Source organism: Pinus tabuliformis, chromosome 7 (genome assembly GCF_031772625.1).
Source record: "Pinus tabuliformis cultivar Carrire ecotype Pingquan chromosome 7, CPIR1, whole genome shotgun sequence".
NCBI classification, from domain to species: Eukaryota; Viridiplantae; Streptophyta; class Pinopsida; order Pinales; family Pinaceae; genus Pinus; species Pinus tabuliformis.
The window spans coordinates 1,263,123,487-1,263,138,532 of NC_142293.1; positions in this window are offsets into that span (position 1 = coordinate 1,263,123,487).

Sequence of the window (15,046 nt, forward strand, 5' to 3'; positions counted from 1 at the left end):
TAGATTAGTATCTTGGTTCAGCAAGAAACAAAGTTCAATTGCATTATCGACAGCTGAAGCAGAATATGTGGCTGCTGCATCTTGCTGCACACAACTCCTTTGGATGATGCAAACATTGCAAGACCTTCAAATCACTTGTACTCCACCTATCGCCATTAATTTGTGATAATACAAGTGCAATCAGTATTTCAAAGAATCCTATCATGTATTCAAAGACCAAGCACATACCTATCAAGTATCATTTTCTCTAGGAACAAGTGCTTGAACAAAAGGTTAGATTAGAGTATGTTCCCTCTAAGGAACAAGTTGCTGACATACTCACCAAACCACTGCCTAGGGAGACATTTGAATACCTCAGACAGAAGCTGGGGGTAGTTGATGCATCATCTTGCTACTGAATCTTGTCTGTTTTAGAGAAAAGTGGTTGTACGCAAGTTCCATGAGGAGGATTCGCATACATACGCCATTTTATGAAGATACAGTCGCATATATGTTGGTTTAAAGAAAAATAGTGGGCTAGCTTTAGGATGAAAAGAGTCTGATATAGGTCTGGCAGAGACCATCTGGCACAGGTTCAGGGGGAGCTTATACTCTTCTAATAATGAATTGTTGGCATTATCTTAGAAGATCGTGGTTTACATTCACCGTTGTTTTAATTTAAGGTGCATGCGGAAGAGCATGGTTGCTGGTCTGAATGATGATTGAGGGTTATCTTGCTGTAGATATTTCGTCTCTATGTCATGTATTTCTTTTCTTATAAAGGCCATGTAACGGCCTATCTTGGTGTATCCCCACTTGGTTGGGTAGATGAGTCAGTGCCCATTTGGTTGGGAGATGGATGTATGTATGAGTCTTTGGTGATAGGAAGGTCATTTATAATGTATAAAGTCATGTTTCTTTTTGTAGAACATCTTCTTGCAAACCTTGCCTATAGTCAGGGGGAGCTTGGACAGCACAACAGAGCAGAGATTTTAGCATGTATTCAGGGGGTGAATAACCCTTTGCCCTTGATGTCAAAGGGGGAGAATGATTTTTAGTGACTTGGGGTTGCCATCAAGTCCAAAGGGGGATATTGTTGGCATTATGACATAGGTTTGGCACTATGGCACAGGCGTTGTCCTTGATGGCAACTCACTCAAAGGGAAAATCATAGTTCAGGCTTTCAAAATGAAGGAAAATGAGGTATACGCAAGTTCCTCTTAACAAAAGCGCATATACACGTGAGTGTACCGATCAAAATATGCATATATGTATGCACACACTTTCATGCAAAGAAAAGCATGTACATGTGGGAAAACTTATGGTTGGTCCATGGTATTTAGTCCGTCATATTTGAACCTATGGTTTTGGTCCTTGGTATTGCATCCAAAGTGTTGAACCCAGGTATTGAGTCCCTAGTATTAGATCTCTATGGTTTTGGACCATGGTGTGAGTAAGGCCTAAGTCTATAAAAAGGGAAGGAGATCATTTGGCAAGGGATCAACTGAAGCATTGAATATCTTATGAAGAGCAAGATTGAGAATACTGTCATTGGGTTATGGTGCATAACTGCATCCGAATCAAGGAGGAACCTGAGCACAAGGAGAAGGATAAGTTCTATTGATGGGTCAAGATCTTAAGGCGGTTTGAAGAGAAGTATCTTTGTGTATCTTTGACGTGATCTATGAATATGATAATCTGGGTATAACTAATGTCTGAACAAGTAAAAAGGATAAATTATCTTTTATAGATCTGTACGCAGGTTCAGCACAGCAGAGGCGTGTATACATGTTGGTTCACTAACTTAAAACAACGTATACGCAGGATGGCCTTGATACAGAAGCGTATGCACGCAGGTTCCACATATTGAAGTAGCGTATATCTCATGAAATATGTTTTAGCTATTTCTGTTTATTGCTGCAATGTTTTGGGTTCAGAATTGGTGTTTGGTTACTGGTACTGTTTTCTGGTTACAACATTCTGAGAAGTTATTGGTTGATTCAGTATTTGTTTGTACAAAGGAGGTTGGTTAATGCAGATATAATTGATGTTTGATTGATATTCATGGATCCAGTATAAAAATTTATGAAACGTGGTCCCTGAAAGAAAAGAGAAGGTTGTAGCCTTCTGTAGGCCAGCACCTACATACTAGTACCTCATCTAGTACAAAAGCTAAGGGGGTTGTAGCTCCCTTCCAGGAGAAGCTAGAGAATGAGAGAAGGTTGTAACCTTCTGCAAGTAGTAGCCTGTGTACTGATATAAGACTGCACCAGTACAGAAACATTGTAAAAAGAAGTTTCTAATTCAAAGAAGATAGAGACGAATTGCAGCAGGTGGTGTTCACCCACATTGGGTTTCCCCCTTATATCTTGTGTTCTTATGTGTGATTGCCTGTTCTGTTTCACTGTTCCTGGTTACTGTTCATATGGTTTGATGCACAAATTAATGATCAACATCTGAAGAATAATTTAAATTACAAGTCTGCTCATATACGCTTGTTTCCTTAACTGAAGTTGTGTACATACGCGGTATTTACTAACTAAAGTAGCGTATACAAATCTGATTGTGAAATGAAAAATAGTTGACCTAATAATATTGATTCACCACCCCCTCTCAGTATTATTTCCAAAAATCCTACATTGTACACTCTCCATTGGAAAGTGCTCTGAAAGATCTTTCCAACGGTGTGTGGAAGTCTAAAAATGGCCTCCTGGATCAAAATTTATGGTTTGTCAAAGTCAGGGTCTTGAAATCCTAAGCAGGCCAAAATATCAGAGGTCAGCAGAGCAAAAGGATGAATATTGGAGGTGAGAGAATATTGAAACTTCGTGGAAAGCTATATTGGAGATCAGAATATTGAACCTCAGAGCATAGGGTCATAAGAACATCGAAGTTCAAAGCACATCGAGACCCGATATTAGAACTTCAAAGCAAAGGGCATATCAAAATATCGAAAGGTTGAGGTCATTGAAACCTCAGAACCTCATAAGTCCTTATAATTGAAACTCTTTGAAAGTTCCAAGATTTGTGAAGGATAATAAATACAAAGGAATTCAATGCCGAACAAGGGACCAGGGAGGACCCTTTCTCTCTCCTCAAACAAGACACAAGGCAACAGGCGATTGGTCCTAAAGAGCTAAAGTGGAAAATGAAGTCAACATGATGCAACAATATGGTGGACACATGGCAACTATTTTTGGCATTTTCGGTGGCCCAATGGGGAAAATCAAGGTGACACATGTCACCACTCAGGAGGCGCCATGTGGATAAATGAAAAAATCATGACATCATCTCAGACGTCAGCATATTGGAGTTTGAGGACCTCGTAACTCTTGTGCAAATTCCATTTGAAAAGGTTATGATAAAAGGGGCTCTGATATTATCCTGCACATAGTCGTGTGGAGACCAAAGGAACTGAGGGCTAAGCAGAGGGAGCTAAAACACAATCAACACTTTGGAAACATTATGATATGTAGGGGATCCGATATAATGTTACAATGATATGCTAAGCCAAAAGTCACAAGCTCGGTCTTATGAGAAAGAAAATGTTCAAGGAGTTAAGCGCCAAGGAGCTAAAGGTATCGGAACTACATGATGTCATAATGTTCCTCTTATATGAGTTGTGATATGTTGTGGCTTTTATATAAGAGTACGGATAATCAAAAGGATGAATGGATTGACAACTAGAGATTAAATGTGAATCAACGGAGTTTGTTTATGGATTCAGTGGGATATGCAAAAAGCGTTGAGATAAGGAAACAAGGACAACGGTCCATAGAGAAGAACTGATGTGATGAAGAAATCCATCTCCTACCTCCTGTGCACATATTGTAGATTTAAATAAGGAATAGAGTGGCCACTACTGAGTAATTTCAAGCTCTATGGAGCAATGAATAAGCATGGGAAGTCACGGTAGAGTGTGTAGGATGACTGAGATTAAATTCTTAGTATGGAGGATTATAAAACGATTCAGTGAATAACTCGACATCCCATTCTTATGTTTAATGCAATGATAGAGTTCATCCATCAAACACAACAACAGTAGGAGGAGACATACAGAGGTACACTCGGGCAGTGTGGAAACAGTTAGCAGAGACAACATTGTGCAGTGTGCATCAGATGATCAAAAGAATTTATACCAATTGATCAAAGTGGGGTGTAGAGTATATTATTGATGTGCTGAGAAATGAGAGCAGACAGTGTGCTATGAAACAAACAAGGAAGGAAGAGGGTTGAGGATAGGGTTGTTTTTAGCAGAGGATAGAGTGTTTTTGTATGAGACCAATGGAGTTTGTGGAACAGTAGAGGACTGAGAGCAGAAGTTGTTTCTACAACCAACCAAATTAGTATTGTTCATAATTTTATATGCCTTTATTTTCAGTTTAAAAATTGTATGAAATAGTAGAACAGTAGCAAGAGAAGGTTTTAGCCTACATTCAGAAGAGGTTGGTGCCTCTTGAAAAGTCGGTTCTTTCTAACCTAAGGGGTTCAGTGCCTCCTATCAGTGGGTGCTCACAAAAAAATTGATGTAATTAAATATGTGCTTAATTTACATCATAAACAATAACAAATTGGTGCTTGTTTCCCTTTGGGTTTCCACGTGAAAACACCAGTGTTAATATGTGTGTGTTTCTCATGCGATAGATTGTATGAACATATGAATTCTTAAACTTGCTGCTCACTTTATTTATGAATGGAGCTCTCATAAGTAAAAAAAAAAAAAATATTAAGAATCTCACTATTACTGATTCACCCCCCTCTCAGTAATTCCTTATTCCAAAAATTGGTATCAGAGCCACATTCCTCCAAGAACTATCTAAACACTGGAAGGTAGATCTATAAGGAATTATGTCTACACAAGAGATTCAAGAGGCTTAGTCAAGAAAAATACCAGTCTTTGATGTGACAAACTATGCCTTTTAGAAAGTAAGGATGGAAGCGTATCTTATGTTCCTGCCAGTAGATGTTTGGACTTCAGTGCTAGTAGACTAGAATGTCCCTGATATTCCTCCCACTGATGGAGATGGTAAAAAATTGTATGGAAATAATGTTAAAGACAATAAAGTCATTCTCTTTGGTCTTAGTCAATAATAACTTGTAAAAGTAATGCACTATAATTCTGCTAAGGATGTGTGGGTAAATATTAATCAGAGTCATGAAGGAGATGAAAAAGTCAAGCAGGTGAAACTTCAAACCTTCATAATTAGGTTTGAGAGCTTGAGAATGGGTGAAGATGAAAGCATAGCAGAAAACTTCCTCAGAGTTGATGAAGTTGCCAATATGATTAGAGGTCTTGATGAAGATGTCACATAAGAGATGATTGTTCAGAAAAACTTTAATATCTCTACCCATGAGAATTAATGCCAAAGTCTCAGTTATTGAAGAAATGGTTAATTTAAAGGATCTCAAGATGGACTAGCTCCTTGGTACTCTCATAGCCTATGAGATGAGAGTAGGAAGAGAGAAGTCTGAACCTAAGGAAGCAATATTCAAAGTATCCAAAAAGGCCAAGGAGTACAAAGATCATCAAGACTGCTCCAGTTGTGAATCTGATTAGGAATTGGCTCAATTAGCCAGGAAACTGGAGCATGGCTAAGGAAAATATAAAGGGAATTTTCCCTTGAAATGTTTTGACTGTGGAAGACTTGTAAATTTTTCATCCAAACACACTTACAAAGAAAAGGTTGAAGATTAAGATGATCATAAATTTTGAAAGAAAACTCATAAACATTAGAAGAAAATTTTCTATAAGAAAAAGGGGTTCTACTACTCCAAAAAGGATAGCTTAGCACCAGATTCAGACAATGAAAAATTTTCGGGGGATGATTCAGATAATCATTTACTTATGGATTTTGGAAAAGACTCCAAGAAACAAAATATTATTGACCCTGGAGAGGAAGAAGAAGAAGGAGTAGTGGACCTTGAAGGGTAACTCATCAGTGCTTTTGATGAGTTGAAGAAAGCAAGGAAAAAGAATAAGAAGCTAAAGGAACAACTACATCATTCTAAAGAAGGTATGTATAATTCTGATAATGAGGAGTTTTTTTATCAAAAAGAAAAACTTTAAAAATATATTAAGAAAAAATATAGTTTAGTCCTTATACTAGAAGTACAACAAGGAACATGTGATAAACTAGAAGAAGAGAACAAGAAATTAAAATAGGAATTACTCAAGACAAGGAAGGAAACAAAATCAAAAACATGCAAAGATGAAATTATGTCCTTGAAAGTTAAACTAGAAGAAGCTAAATGAAAGGAAGAAGTTCTTAAATATTTGATCCATGAATGAGAAGAGAATTGTAGATTCTTTAGGCAGAGGTTGTCTCTCTAAGAAGGGATCTTGAGGGAATGAAGACCGAGAAAGGTTTAAATGAAAAATTTGTAGAGGGCACAAGAACATTATATCATATTCTAAATAGCAAAAGGCCATCGGGAATCAAAACAGATCTAGGATACTCAAAGACACAAGAATATTATATGGGGAAGATAAACTTTAGGTTTTCATGATTTGAAGAACCGCATAGCTATGTAAAGAAGCATCAAGAAAGAATCAATGAAGACAAAAGAGCAGTAGGGCAAAGAGGGGATCATCATTGGAGAATGAATCAATCATCTGGAAAACTGAGGTAATTTCATGAAAAAAATCATAAGACCTCCAACAATAGCTACTCCTATTAATTTTATGATCATTTTTATAAGTGTCATATTTTTGGACATAAGGTTGTTTAGATTGTAGAAGGATCAAAGTTGAAAGAGATGAAAATCCTAGATATAATAAGTATCCAAATTTTAGATCACAAAACTCTCCCCTAAAAGAAAGAAATGTCTTCTCTCCCTTGTTAATTTATGTTGAGTGTTTCAAATGTAATATTTTTGGCACAAGCAAAATGAGTGCATAAGCAGGTTTGAATACGTATCTAAGTTCCAAAATATTCGACAGTCAGCCATCCAAAAGGATAAGGAGAATTGGAAATGAAAAACTGAAAAAAGCTTACAATGTGGACTTGCTCTATAAGCACATAATCAATAAAAAAATATGGTATGTGGATAGTGGTTGTTCCAAGCATTTGACTGGGGATAAAAGAAATTTTTTTTGCTAAAATAAAAAGACAGAGGGAACAATGACACTTTCGATAACAATTCTCCAACATGAATTAAGGGTAAGGGCATAATCAGTCTTGATCAAAAGAAAAAATCACAAAATGTGTTGTATGTGGAAGGTCTCAAGCAAAATCTGCTTATTGTTAGCCAAATGTGTGACAATGGCTATGATGTGACTTTTCGATCCAAGGATCGTAAGATCCGCAACATGAAGAATGAAAAGTTGGTGGGAAAAGCAATCAAAACCCATAATAATATATATGTGTTTGATCATTCCATAGTTAATTGTAATTTAATAAAAATGAACGAAGCATGGTTAAGGCCTAAGAGGCTTGGCCATATGAAGTTTGACAGTTTGATCAATGTTAGCAAGCTGGGAGCTATAAGAGAATTATCAAGACTATCAAGGCCTGATAACTCAATCTGCAAGTCATGCCAATTTGAAAAGAAAAATAGGACTCATTTCAAGTCAAAAGAGTTCTCCTCATCTAGACCATTGGATCTTATTCACACAAATATTTGTGGCCCAACTAGAGCAAAAACCCCAAAATGAGAAAGTTATTTCATGTTGCTCATTGATGATTTTACTAGGGCCACTTGGATTGTGCTCTTAAAAGAAAATTCGGAAGAATTTAAGAACTTTAAACAATTTAAAGCTTAAGTCGAAAATGAGAAATACCTAAAGATAAAATGATTATGATCTGATAGAGGAGGAGAGTAAAATTCAAGAGAGTTCGAAGAATTTTTTTAAGAACATGGCATTAGAAGGTAGTATTCAGTGGCCATAACTCAACAACAAAATGGAGTAGTTAAGAGAAAGAATAGAACAATCTAGGAAATGGCTAAAGCTATGTTGGATGAATCAGAAGTATCACACATCTTTTGAGGATAAGTAGCACAAGTGATAGTATACCTATCAAACATAACTCAACTCAGGCCTAATAGTAATAAAAGCCCTATGAGTTGTGGAAGGGAAGACATGTATCATTTAAACACCTCAAGGTGTTTTGGATTCAAGTGCTTCATCAAAAGGAATGATAAGAATCTTAGAAAGTTTGACTCTCGTGCTAATGATGGAATATTACTCGGATACTCTACTTAAAGTAAAGGATATAAGTGTTACAACAAGCAAACAAAGAAGATTTAGGATTGCATTGATGTAATAGTAGATGAAATAGCTTCACAACCTAAGTCCTCTAAAAGAAACATAAATTTAGATGGTGAAGTAAATGTAGATATGAGATCCTCATTGTTATAGACATATTTGGGCGCTGCAACCCCAATCACATATGTCCATAAACCAAGGGCTTCTAAACCCCTAAAAGTGTTGTTTCATACCCTAAAGGATCAAGGTCAACTGATTACATCATTTCCTAGACGTTCTCCCTGAAAAACTACTCAGAACTGGTCAAAATTGGATCATCTCACCTGCTCCATGGCCAGGGTGCGATGCATCTCACCTTGTATACACAGGAGGTGTGATGCAGACTGAAAAGGCCTTTTGTAGGGTACAATGAGCGAGAATAGACAAATGGCAGAGACAGTTTGCTAAGTGGATGATCAAGGAATCTTCTAGAAACTTCTCATATGACACTTTCCTCTTAGAATTCGCCCAGGGATGAGTAAGAGATCAGTGAAATCTCCAAGTGGAACGAAGAACTATCAGTGGAATGACACTAATCAAAAACCTAGAGCTGACTCACACCTCTGCAAATATCTATATATGGATCCCTCATCTTAGAGATCTAAGGGGCTGGAGGCTGGAATTTTGTAATTTGCAAGGAAGTGTTGTTGGTTTCTCTTTGAAGACATTGTTGGGTGATCTTGCTTTGTATGAGGTGAAGAGGGCTTTCATGCTGGGAGGATGGTGCTAGGTTAGACCAAGTGGTTGTAATCCTCTCTTCTACTACTTCTATCAATAAAGCTATTTGATTTTTCCTCCATATTCTTGTGTATCTCTGAATATTGTGTTGATATATGCATTTGTATGGTCAATATATATCTGATCCTATATTGTTTACAGTGATAGATCTCTATGCTTTGATGGTATTATGCTGCTTTGACTCTACAGGTGCTCTTTGAAGCGGGACAAGTAAGGAAGGAGTGGCGAGATTCTGTCAAAGGGGAAAGGAAACAAGCAAGGAGCCAAGCGAAAGACTGAGGTTGGTACTCTCTACTTCTTTCTCATCTATCTCTCGTAAAGGAAAACACAAGTGACTTTAGTTTGTTTGTTTCTAAGATAGCTACCCATCTTAGTGGGACTAGCAGTTCTGAATAGACACTAGTTTTCTCGTTAACAAAATGGCAACTCCCGTGTGCAGTAGGTGAGATGCATCCCTGTTTCCCCGTGTTACAGGTGCGATGATCAGATAAGACTGTTTCTGCCTCCAAATTTTGGTTTTTTCTTCACTGTCTTCAGCTTTATTCAGGAGTTTTTCTTTCTGTGATCAGTAAACCACTGTTGAAACCTCGTTCCCTTGCATCATCCATCCTCATTTGTACAAATAATTGTGAATTTTTTTATGTATTTTTCGTCATTTACAGTTCTCCTTTACAAAATGGTAGCTTAATCGAACTGTCGTCTTTTGATTTGAAAGTGTCGCAAGTGTCGTTTTCAGTCAAGGAAAAGAATCCTTCTCTTTTTGATAGTCGATTACACTGTTACTCTTGTATTTGATCTGAATTAATAGTATTTCAAGTGTTGAAAGCAGTTTTCAGTTCAAAATCGCAAAGTGTCATCTTGTCTCCCTTTCATTTTTTGAAAAGAAAATCGTTGGTACTGTCGTTTTGAAAGAAGATATAATTCAAATTTGTACTTAGCATTCTTTTTGTCATTCACACCTTAAGAAAGCGGAAAAAAAATACATGCATGTGCATTTGCATTTAGACTGCTCGTTGATTTTGATTTAGGACAGTGCATTTAGTGTGTGCTCTCTGCTCTATGTTGAAAGGATTTCGTTTCTCTTTCCTTAGTAGCTATGATTTTCATTGCAAAAAGAAGAGTAAACGACTGTTTATCATCTTAGATAGCATATTTAGGAGTTGTATATCTACATCATGCGGTTAACCTTAAAGGAAAACTTCTTAAGAAATATCAACTGTAAAATAAATTCAATGAACATAAAAATGCTTTGGAACCTAATGCACAACATCTAGAAGTCTAGGCCAGAAACGTATTTCGATGTTGTAAAGCCTGGTAACTATCGCTTTCATCGTAGGTTGGGTGATTCCTCCTCTTTGAGACGACAAGTGCTAGTACAGACTTGTGCTCCCACGTACCGTCGAGTATATATTGGGAGACCACAATAAGCTATATCCTTTATCCTTAGGAAGCCGTATCTGCCGCCCTATCAATCGCAATGCACTGAACACAGCATTTGGGAAGATTGACAGTCGTACCGTAAAAAGTATTATGTAGTTTTGTGATTGGTTTGGTAATCCCTCTGTCTAGATTTCCAGAGTAGTCTCTTTCATTCCTTTTCAGACTCCTTAAAGGAAAAGGTCCATCTGAGCACTTGTCACTTCAGGCTCATTAAAAATCGAATGCGACTAGAGTCATCTTTAGCTTTTTCTCGACTCTTAAAAATTGAAAAATCAAGTTGTGTCAAAGCATCTAAAATTCATTTAATTCGCAATAACATTTTCCCCTCTTATTTTGAGTTGATTAAATAATCCGCAATCATGGAAGAAAGTCAATGAAAACCTCGTCATTCACAGAAACTGGCAAGTCAACCGTCTTTGACTCTGGAAATGAAACCATTTTGGGCCAAGCGAACTCATTTAACTGGGTCAAAGTCTCCTGGTTTGTTTGAAACTTGTGTTTCAACATCCTCCGAGACTCCAGTTACTCCAACCATTTTTGGTATCCTTGCTTCTATAGAAGAATTTCTGCAGTTACAAGAGGACATTAGAACTGATCCTAGTGTAATAGTAAACACTTCTATTCCTGAACCAACTCCATTTAGGGTTGATTCGGAAGTTGTTACCCCTCTAGCATTTGTCGCTGCAGAACCTATACCTTCTTCGGCACCAAAAATATTTTACAGACCTGATGGTCTACCTCTTCCACCTAGATTGATTGCTATAGAAGAGATTACAGAGGATCTTCCATCCAGTAATCAATCGTATTTTGGAACTGGGATCCACCTATATCCTTCTACTTCAGAAGTTAGTACCCCTTCATCGCAAGTTCCTATAGAATCACTAGGAAGTATTTTGGATAGACTCGATATGTCTGGAAAACCATCGACATCTAGGACTGTGTCATCCAATACAGTGGTAACAGAACCTCCTGCCACCACTCCAACGATGTTCGCTGGTATACCATCTGTCCCAACTAGCTCTCAACTGCTAGAGGGAGTTCACCGAGGGATTATTTTGACAGTATGGTCTATTCCCGTTTGTTCATCCAGAATAATATCTATAATTTCTTATGTTGAGTCTCAGCGGATTGACCCTTCGCAACAGTATCAATTTGGGCAGTCTGGTCTACAAAGGCCAATCTTTCCTGTGAGCACTGGATTGCCGCCATATAGGGGGTAGTATGCCCTTTCATTGTTCCCTCTGGGAGAACAACCATATGAGAGTTCTCAACCAAATTCGGGTCAAAATGGAATCACATCCAGTGGTTGGGTGCTAATACTGCCTCAACAACCAAGAGTTGTATACTCAATGCAACCAATTCTACCTGTGTCGAATATCCCCACTACGCCAGCTATTGTGATGGTGTCGCAAGTACAAGCGTTGCCTGTTTTATGCCAGCCTCAAGTTTCTTAGGTTGTAATACAACAACCTCTTGTCTCCACAACACAACCGCAATCGCCAGTTGGTGGCTCCTTAACTGGAGCAACTCAGGCTCAAACAAGTACTATTACCCCTCATCTTGGTCAAACATCCAGTATTGGACAACAGAAAATGGTTTCACAACCATGGTTGGTGCAACATCAACGATCACAATTCTAGAAAGCTTACCGAGGACCTAAGCAACAAAACTTTGTCGGTAATGGGCAGCCGTATATTCAAAATGGTTATGCCCAGCAACCTTATCAAAGTTATCAGCATCAAATACATTATGCTTGTATGCAAAGACCGACTGCTCAGGCGATCCCATCTTATCCTGGGTATGCTTCGCCGAACCTGAATCAACAGTTTCCCTTTGTGGCGACTTTGGAGTTACCAAATCTAAAATGGCTAACAAACGATTCAATTGCTTATGCCCCTTGGTGGCTGGTGATTCATCATAAACTTCCGTCAGATATTCCTAAATTCAATGGGAATCTGGGTGAAGATCCATCGAATCATGTGATGACCTTTCATCTGTGGTGTTCCTCCAACACTCTAAATGATGATTCGATTAGGCTTCGCCTTTTCCAGCAAATGTTAACTGGTCCGGTAGCAAAATGGTACATCGAATTGCCTAAAGCTTCATTTGATAACTTCGGCGCCCTTGTCACCACCTTTTTAACCCATTTTTAGTTACCAATAATGTACGAAACAGGAATAGAGCTTCTTACCAATTTCAAGCAGACGACAACCACTCACATATCTGATCATATTCATGAGTGGTGATGTCATCATAGAATGGTAAAAACATATGTTCTTGATCAACTACTAGCTGAATGGTTTATTAAGTCATTGTTACCTTCTATTACAAAAGATGTGGCAAAGGGAGGAGTCGTCACTGAAGAGCAAGTCATTGCTTGTGCACAATATCAAGACTTGATCTATACTCAGTCTGGCATGCTCTATGACAAAATCCCTGATGCTCCTTGACCAGAATTCTCCATTCCTCCTCCTCCTAAATTGAACAAAGACTCTCATGCCAGCGATGGCGTGATAGGTACGACCAGCACGAAATCGACAAAGGCTACATCTAAGAAAGCCCGTAAGATTTTTGGTCAAAGTGAAAATGAAGAGCTTCTAGCCTCCGAGGTTAATGCCATGTCGATCGACAAAGGCAAAGAACCAAAGCAGCCAGGGGGCAAGAAGAAAGGGAAGAGCAAAAAGAAGAAACAGGATGATTCGTCTCCTAAAAATCTTCTGCAAACCCTTCTGGGAAAAAGAAACCTAGTCAGCCATGCCTCATATGCGATGAGGACCATTGGATGAGAGATTGTCCATATAAAGCTGAAGTTAAGAAACTATTTAAGAATTCAAGAACTTCAGCAGTATTGACTAACCCATTTCTGAACCCAGGAACCAATCTGGTTGCTAGCAACAATGCTTCCCCATCCCAAGTGCTTATGTGGTCCATTTCAAAACAGCAAAATGATGCTTTGATTTCAACAAGAAATAAAGATTACGGGAATCCACAGTTGTCGAACAACAAGGCTACTGATCAACCTAGTAGTTCGACAACAACTTTGACCAAAGTTGTGCCACCCATCATTCCTGAGCTAATGATAAAGCCACCAAAGGGAGTAGTACACAAATCGATGTTTAATCCTCATGCCAGAGTAGCACAGAATTATAATATAGTAGAGGACCTGGCCCAATCGTCGTCCGCTATGTCGACACTTGAAGTACTGCAAAATTGCCCCTCCCAAAAGTAGGCTCTATTATCAGCAATAGGTGAGATTGACCCAGCGGATTCCAATCTTGTGGCCTTTAATCATAAAGGATATGAACCTCAGTTACCAGCTCAACTCGCTTTCCTCATTCAAGTGAAAGCCCTCAACAAAACTGTTCATCGAACAATTATTGATGAGGGGGCATCTACATGTATTATGTCAATGAGTTGCTGGAAAACTTTAGGCTCACCACCCTTGTCACGATTGTCAACGATGTTAAAAGCATTCGATGGACGAACATACACTCCATACGGGATTTTGAGTAACTTACAAGTTGAACTGGGGGGGGAAATAGTAGAAATTGATGTTGAAGTTATCGATGGAAACCTCGATTATAACATCCTACTGGGAAGGCCTTGGATTTATGCAATGGCCACTGTTGTGTCAACGTACTTCAGAAAGATTGCATTTCCTTTTCAAGGAGGAATTACAATCGTCGACCAACAAACCTTTCTCCCCAACAGTTCACAAGTTACGGGAAGCATCCCGATGATCCATGGAAGCTCTCATTCGCTTCAAAATATCGGAGTAGGCCTGCTAAAAGACCCTACATTGATGGGTACTTTTTCCCTACCACCTCAGAGTAATCTAGCGGAAGTGGCCACGGTGGAAACCTGCAATATGATATCTTCTATATCTAAAAGATTCAGAAGATTCCCAAACATTTTGTCAGCATGGATCATCGCCATTTTAGAAATATTGTAGCAATCAATTTTCTTGGCCTGGGGGGCAAACCCAAATCAATGCTCATCGAGTGTTTGGATAGATAGGTCTAAGGAATATGGCACCTCTTCAAATCCTTGGTCGCATGTACATTCTACAGACGAAGGAATCATTTAGTCAATTATGATAGGAGAGGCACCATGGGAAGATTACCACCATCATTCCCATCTTCTAGATCACTACAAAGATTATTCCAGCAACCTTAATCATCCTTCAGTTTTTGATTTTCATCAAATACTATAAATATGGTGGATTATGAGGAGTTCTTTTACTGTGTCAACCTCATTAAAAATTGAAACAACTCTCTTTTCAAATCGAGTCTTTGATTACGATCTCATAAAATCCAAGTCGAGTCTTTCAAAGATCTCGAAGGTAAACCTTCATTCCAACCACCTCGTTGAATGCAATGAAGCTTGGGGGGCATGCATCTCGATTTGCGTCACTATGTTGGGGGCATGCGAACTTATAACAAGCATAGATTCTCGTTTCAAGCTTGTGTATACATGAAACTGAATCTGAGCATATGTTGTCGCATGGTTCAAACTCATTAAAAGATGAACCAGGCCACGAGCAGTTTTACATGAAGTTCAAGCTCATTAAAAAAAATAATAAACCCGCCATGAGCAGTTTTACGCGAAGTTCAAGCTCGTTAAAAAATAAACCTAGCAATGAGC